This window comes from Ricinus communis, chromosome 5 (assembly GCF_019578655.1).
Source record: "Ricinus communis isolate WT05 ecotype wild-type chromosome 5, ASM1957865v1, whole genome shotgun sequence".
In the NCBI taxonomy this organism is placed as follows: domain Eukaryota; kingdom Viridiplantae; phylum Streptophyta; class Magnoliopsida; order Malpighiales; family Euphorbiaceae; genus Ricinus; species Ricinus communis.
In genome coordinates this window covers 1851277-1859150 of record NC_063260.1, presented here as the reverse complement: position 1 = coordinate 1859150, position 7874 = coordinate 1851277, and the positions used below count along the sequence as shown (strand labels likewise).

The 7874-nt window shown below is 35.1% G+C and overlaps 1 long non-coding RNA gene across 26 annotated transcripts; it reads left to right on the top strand.

Annotated features, from left to right (window-relative positions):
• The first annotated feature begins 402 nt into the window (after positions 1–402).
• Positions 403–6817, top strand: LOC107262086. Of its 26 annotated transcripts, none has more exons than XR_007216184.1 (4): positions 441–5102; positions 5247–5319; positions 5436–6273; positions 6358–6817. It is a non-coding gene; the product is annotated as an uncharacterized LOC107262086 (long non-coding RNA). The 26 variants fall into 26 exon arrangements; XR_007216183.1 differs by having other exon boundaries at positions 443–2474; positions 3186–3257; positions 3382–6273; XR_007216180.1 differs by having other exon boundaries at positions 443–2811; positions 3186–3257; positions 3382–6273.
• Positions 6818–7874: the final 1057 nt, after the last annotated feature.

Here is a 7874-nt window from a genome sequence, read left to right as displayed (position 1 = left end):
AAATAATATAATTAATATCTTAATTTGAAAATAGTAATTTTAATTATACTTATAGTGTTAGTTAAATTAAAAATTAAAAAATATATATGTATTATATATTTTGAAATTTTTATAGTATTATGTTAATAAAAATTTTAAAATATTAATCATTTTAAAGAAAGAGACACCTAAAAATATTTAGCATGTTTTCTAAAGTATTATAAAATGTTAAAATTATATTTTATAGAATTTATTTTATAAAATAGTAATAATAATAACCGTATAATCCAGAAAAGGAAATTGTGAATAATGGGATGGAGAATGTGACCGTTATGATTATTTAGAAAAAGGAAATTGACAGCTGTATTAATCTTTTCCATTTTATATTTCGATGTCTATCCAGAAAAGAAAATTTCTAGTCCCAATTAGGGATAGAGAGCGTAAGAGTCGAGCCAAAACAGTTGTCCTAAGTGACCGCCTCTATTTACTAAATTAAATCCTACTCGTTCATATCATCATTCAAAACTTAATCTCGGCCTTCCACTCCAATCATCGCCCTCTATAAATACTACTTCCCTTCAATGCCAATCATCGCCTCTTTTTACAACTGCGCACGGTAACTTTGTTACTCCTTTCGGTCGAGTCTGGTCTCTGATAAAAATCTTTTAAATAAGCGTTCATTACGTCGAGTAATTTGCCATCGCCTCGTCTCTCGAACTGAGTTATCATATATTTTAAATCGGAATTTTGCTTCCAGGCTTGTTGATTCGATAGAACTCGTGATTTGATTTGTTGTGAATTTACATTTGTTCGTCTATTATTGGTTTAACCTAATATTTTTGGAACTTGTGGTGGTAGAGTTGAAGTAAGCGGATTTAAAGGATTTTGGTTTTGGCAGAGTGAATTTGGGTTGCGGAACTTTTGACAATCTGCTAATTGTTTGGTTATTCCATTAAAACATATGATCATGCTAGCACAGAGATTCAGAGCAGAAAATTTGTACGACTTCTGCATCCTTGAAACATTACCAAATGGAGATTCAGTTGGTTGGTTGCCTTCTACTCAGATGGATTCTCCTGCCATTCAGGATTCCATCTGATTGAAACTGGTTTATGCTTTTTGATAAGCATCGATTTTGAGCACTGTTAGTGCGACCGTTGGGATTTTGAATACTGTTAATCTCATTAACAATTTGCGAATTGTTTGATTAAGTATCTCATGGAGGCGTCTGAAACATATCATCTGCTACGCAGAGATTAAGAGCAAAATATTTATACAACCTTTTGAGGTTGTTGATTTCTGCATCTCTAAAACGATACTAAAATGGAGAATCAGTGTTGGTTGCCTTCTTCTTAGTAGTCCAAATTCTGACATGAGGATGGACTTATATTTATGCTTTTTAATAAGCATCCATTTTGAATATTGGGGGATTCTGAGCATTGGTTATGCAATTCCACTTAATGGGAGATTCTGAGCATTGGTTATGCAATTCCATTAATCCATCAACTCGTGCAAAGATATATGGGCAGAGATTGGAAAAATTAGTTTTCTTAAATCTCTTGACAGTATTTCTCTTTTATGCTTCTTGATAGCAATGGATTTTAAGTATTGGTTGTTTGATTTTTCAGGATTCCATAAAGCAATATGGAGCAGTATCGGGTCTAAAAATTCATAATTGGATTTCTTGAATCTTTCTTTTGAGATTCGAATGGTTGTTAGCGAATGTGAATTAACAGGATGTCATCAGCTCGTAAAGCAATTTGTGGGCAAAATGATTGCAGAATGGGTTTTCTTCGACCTCACTTTTTAAGTTACCTTTTCATAAATTCTTCACGATGGCAGATTTTGAGTGTTGGTTATGTGATTTTTCAGGATCCCAACAGCTTGGGGAGCTATATGTGCACTAAAATTGAAAAAATGGTTTGGCGTAGATCTTGATCACATTTTCTCTTAAATTTCTCTATAATTTCGTCTTCATCTTTTATAGTTGTGGAATTTGAGTATTAATTTTGTAAATTTCCAAGATTTCATCAGCTTATAATAGAGGATCTTTTTGTTATGATCATAAGAGTTTTTGTTTTCTTTTTATATCTCTTTGTGTTTAGCATTAATTATAATTTCCCTTGTACATATATAGAATAATTTAAGTTGGTCTAATTTTGTGTGTTTCCAGGGTTTGGCAAATTGAACTGAATTTTCTTTTTTCCTTGCTGTGTTATTTCCTTCATCCTTGGGTGGAACTTTGGAAGGCTATCTTTCTTCCTATTCTTTTGGGATTCCCTTCACTCCAAATTGTTACCAAAGCATTATAATCCTGAAGGAGTTTTAATTTTTTCTGGGAATTTAATTGATTAATGTTTATTTTGCTTTCCAAATTACAGTTGTAAGTGTACAAATCAAGTGTGTATCATGGTTTTTTTTTTTTTTCTTAGGGTCTTCTTTGAACACTCGAGGACTTTGATTGGACTCCTCAGCTTTATTTGTCGCCATGTCTGGTTTGAATCACCATAATTTTTCTACTCAGTTTTACTTTTAGCTAGTGGCCTAAACATAGAGATTAGCCTCTTGATCGATTATCTCTTAGTCTATTTTCTTAGAAAATCTTAAAGATGGTTACTTTATTTTTCCTGTTGCTTTGCTTGCAGCTTTAATTGTCTATCAATCACTATGGCTCTAAGAAATTCTCTATAATTTTTTTGGGCTGCTGTTTGCATTCTTTAGTCCGTGAATATAACTAATTTAAAACTGGAGATTTGGTTGCTCACTCTATAGTGGTCTGTTGTTTGTGTCGGGAGTACACACAGACACTGTTAACGGGTGCCCCCGATTTTTGTAAGTATTCTATAATTATAATTTGTGATTATAGCTCTTTAGTAGGAGTTTGAGTATAGATTGTGTGACGGAAACGGGTGCTTTGATTTTATAAATGTGGACAAACACGGTGGTGAAGAGTAGGATCTGGGTGCTCTCTTGTCTTGTTTTTTGTTTGTTGTATGTGTTGGTCTGAGTTCACCATTATTACTTCCTATGCAAATGGAGAACTCAGTTTGAGATGGTTTGATTGTATGTATTGTATGTGTTCTAAGGATCTCGAGTATTGATTGTTTGATCTTTCAGGATTCCATTCCATAAAGAAACATATTCATAATGGGATTTTTGGATCTTTTTTGAAATTTTTGTGACTCTTGGCAAATATGATTTAACAGGATTTCATCAGTACGTAGAGCTTTTGTGGGCAAAATGATTGCAAAATGGCTTTCTTCGACCTCACTTTCTAAGTTATATCTCGAGTATTGATTGTTTGATCTTTCAGGATTCCATTCCATAAAGAAACATATTCATAATGGGATTTTTGGATCTTTTTTGAAATTTTTGTGACTGTTGGCAAATATGATTTAACAGGATTTCATCAGTACGTAGAGCTTTTGTGGGAAAAATGATTGCAAAATGGCTTTCTTCGACCTCACTTTCTAAGTTATGTTTTGAGTGTTGGTTAAGGATCCCAACAGCTTGCGGAGATATATGCGCTAAAATTGAAAAAATAGGTTGGCGTAGATCTTGATCATATTTTCTCTTAAATTTCTCTATAATTTCGTGTTCTTTTTTTTATAGTTGTGGATTTTGACTATTAATTGTGTGATTTTCCAGGATTTCATGGGCTTATAATAGAGGACTTTTGCTTTATGATCATAGAGTTTTTTTCGTGTTTAGCATTAATTATAATTTCCTTTGTCCATATATAGAATAACTTGAGTTGGTCTGGTTTTATATATTTTCACGATTTGCTCACACTGGACTGAATTGATATGTGTAAATCAAGAAATTCTTTTTTGCCTTACTGTATTGTTTGCTTCATTTTTGAGTGGAACTCTAGAAGGCTATTTTTCACCTCTTCTTTCAGGGTCTCTTCCCTCCAATCCATTGTTACTAGAGCATGATAATCCTGAAGGAGCTCCAATTTTTCTGGGAATTTGATTGATTAATGTTCAATTTGCTTTCCAAATTACGGTTGTAAGTGGACAAAATATGTATCTGTGTATCGTGTTTTTTGTTTGTTTGTTTAGGGTCTCCATTGAATACTCCAACAACATTAGAAGTAATATTGCAGATTTTTACGGTCTAATACTTCCAATCAAGGACAAATCACGTAGGACCTTTTATTGTTTCTCTTTTCCTTGCAGAACTTGGCTCTTTCTCGGAAGTTCCTCTTGTTTTGAGCAAACCTGTTTCTTAACTTCAATTTTGATTTTTGGTTGCTTCCGTAATATTTTTTCTTTTCCATTCCTCCTCTTTTAGAACTTCTGTTTTCTTGAGTTTGTGTTATAGTTATGTCATTCTCCTTCTCTATAGTCTTTGGAAAAAAAATGTATACTCAATCTTCACTCCATTGCTTAAGAAAAATATGGACAGACATTCAGGAGGAACTTTTTAATGCCTTACCTATTATTTCCAAATTTCTGCTTGAACCAAGAATTTTAGAATTCAGCATACTGTCCAAGGTCTTTTCCAATATGTGGAGCTACTGGACATGACTCGTTGCTATCCTGTTCTTTTTGCGTGATCCAGGATGTTGTTAGTGTTAATCAGAAACGTACATTGAAAATTCACTGTTGTCAATTAAGGACTGAAATTGCAATTTTGATCAGTAAGTGTCTCTATTTGTTGAGCTCTGCATATGGAGAAGTCCATTGTTGAGCTTCGAGTCTACTTCCTCTCTTCATTAATCTGCTTGGATTTTCATATCTTTCCAAAAGAATCTCATCGCCGTTGGATACAGGTTTTCTGGCTTCCAAAATCTTTCCTGTTTAATTGTATGGTGGCCTTTCGCTTTCTTGTTTTCTTGTTTTCTTGTCCAGCTGTGCTCTGCATGTTATTGTTAACTTGCTGATGGTAAATCTTCTGTTTGATGTCGTGCTTGTTTATAGATGCAAGACTGCACGCTAATGTGAAGTAGAGGATTGTTCCAGTACTTTCTTTTAGAAAAAGGGGAACGGAGGGTGAGTATGATCCTGACCGAGACCCTGTTAAAGTTCATCCTATCATCCTGGTTCCCATATTTTCTCTATACTGGTTATTCAAAATTGGAGATCAATGTGCTCTCCAACTTCTGGAAATCATAAAAGGTGCCTAGTTGTAGTCCCGATTTATTCTTGCTATATAAAGATTCCCGTCTTGCAAAAGCCATTATCTTATCTATTCTTGTCTGTTGTATATGTATGTACGTACCTTTGGGTAAATACTATCGGTCCCATGCCTGAATCAAGCAGGGGTTTTGGAAACAGAATTGAACTGAAACAAAATAAAAATTTAAATCGAGTTGAATCGAACTGAGCAGAGTTGGTATGATTCTGTTCACTGATTTTATTCTTTTACTGTAATATAACACTAATGTTACTTTGTTGGAAGTGGGGTTCTTAACTCATTCGTTTGTAAAGCTAAGAAATTGCAGCCCCTAGTCTTGAACCAGGGACACAATGAATGAGCTCACTCATGCTTACCGCCGAGTTCTTACATACACTGCTCGAATCAGAGGATGTAATGTGATAGATTTGGTGCTAGGTAAGATATTGTGTAGGTATGGCTCCTAAATCTTCCAGTTCTCATCTGTCTGTTTATGTGTTTGTATACATGCATGTAACTCCGCTTATTGTAAATACAGAGCCGACTCTAAATTCCAGATCAAGGAGGAGGGTTGCAATGTGAGAGGGAACGGAGGGTGAGTATGATCCTGACCGAGACCCTGTTAAAGTTCATCCTATCATCCTGGTTCCCATATTTTCTCTATACTGGTTATTCAAAATTGGAGATCAATGTGCTCTCCAACTTCTGGAAATCATAAAAGGTGCCTAGTTGTAGTCCCGATTTATTCTTGCTATATAAAGATTCCCGTCTTGCAAAAGCCATTATCTTATCTATTCTTGTCTGTTGTATATGTATGTACGTACCTTTGGGTAAATACTATCGGTCCCATGCCTGAATCAAGCAGGGGTTTTGGAAACAGAATTGAACTGAAACAAAATAAAAATTTAAATCGAGTTGAATCGAACTGAGCAGAGTTGGTATGATTCTGTTCACTGATTTTATTCTTTTACTGTAATATAACACTAATGTTACTTTGTTGGAAGTGGGGTTCTTAACTCATTCGTTTGTAAAGCTAAGAAATTGCAGCCCCTAGTCTTGAACCAGGGACACAATGAATGAGCTCACTCATGCTTACCGCCGAGTTCTTACATACACTGCTCGAATCAGAGGATGTAATGTGATAGATTTGGTGCTAGGTAAGATATTGTGTAGGTATGGCTCCTAAATCTTCCAGTTCTCATCTGTCTGTTTATGTGTTTGTATACATGCATGTAACTCCGCTTATTGTAAATACAGAGCCGACTCTAAATTCCAGATCAAGGAGGAGGGTTGCAATGTGAGAGCATTGCCCAATCCTTGCGGCAAGTTTGGCCATCATTTTAATGTGTTTGCATTTTTTATATGAAGTTGTTCTTGAGCTGTAATAATGCTAAATCAGTCAGCTTGCCAAGTCAGCAATGGAATTGATATACCAGTTATACTGCCTACAAAAGCAGGAGTGTCTAACGGAAATGAGTATTAGAGAAGGAATTTCAACTGAGAAGATTGGTTGTTAGCTTATTTTGTCATTTTGCTAGTTGGTTATTTTCCTTGCTCCTTTGTTTGCTATTCTATTTTGTCTGTCTTGGATGTCATAATGAGTCGCAATATTTCAGGATGATTCTAGCAATGATTGGGACCTATATAGTAGGAAGTTATTGATTAGTGATCATCAGACAATTATCAATAATCATTATTATACTCCATATTCTCTTTATTCTCTGCTCTTTATTCTTTCTTCTTTCTTTTTCTTTTACCATCAATGTTTCTGTCCTATTCTCAGCAAACATAATTCTTATTCCGCTGCTATATCAGTACAGGTGCTTGACCTTACATGAGCCAGGAACTTGATAATTTGGTATCAAAGCATTCTAATCTTTGATAGTACCCTCATTCAACTATTACAGATGGCTCGAAAGCACCCTTCAACGGCTCCTAAAACTATTAAAGCAGCAGAAGTTGCTAAAAACACTGAAGCTGCAAAAGCAACCATTATTGAAATACAACAATTTCATGATCTAGAGGTACATGTGCAAGTAATATATTAAAGAAATCAGGAGTTTATGAGGAAAATGTACAATCAATTAGAGGGCCATAGAAGGCAGGAGCGGAATTCTGTCCAGCAAGAAATTCAAACCTCTCAACAGACTGCAGTAATAGATGAGTTAAATGCTGAAACGATGAAAAATCTTGCTCAAGTCTTTTCAAATTCAAAAAATCAACAACATGCTCAGACATCCAACCCAGCAATGTTCCCGAAGCAGTTCACTATTGGAGGTACTAAGCTTGGAGTCGATGGAAAATGTATCCTGCCTGCTAATATTTCTTCTGTTTTTCAGCACATAGGAGAGTCTAGCAGTGCCAATAATAGTGGTAATAGAATTCCATGGATGCCTAAACTAGAATTGACTCAGTTCATGGGAACCAACTTTAGATCTTGGGTGAGAAAGTGTCGGAAATACTTTTAGCTGTATAAGATTCCTAAGGATAAAAAATCGATTTAGCATCACTGTACTTGGGAGATGGGGCAGATGTGTGATTTCATGGGTGGTAGGGTCAAAATGGAGAGAAAACCTGGGAGGAGTTTGCAGAGGAATTTGGCCAGAGATTTGGATAACTTAAAGTCACTGATGTGGTGGAGGAATTCAGCAAGATAAAATAGAGAAGAAATGTAGAGGAATACCGAGAAAAATTTGAGGAGTTGAAATCCTTGATGCTTAAACACTACCCCTGGCTTTATAAGTGGCCTCAGTAAAGAACTTAGACCTATGGTC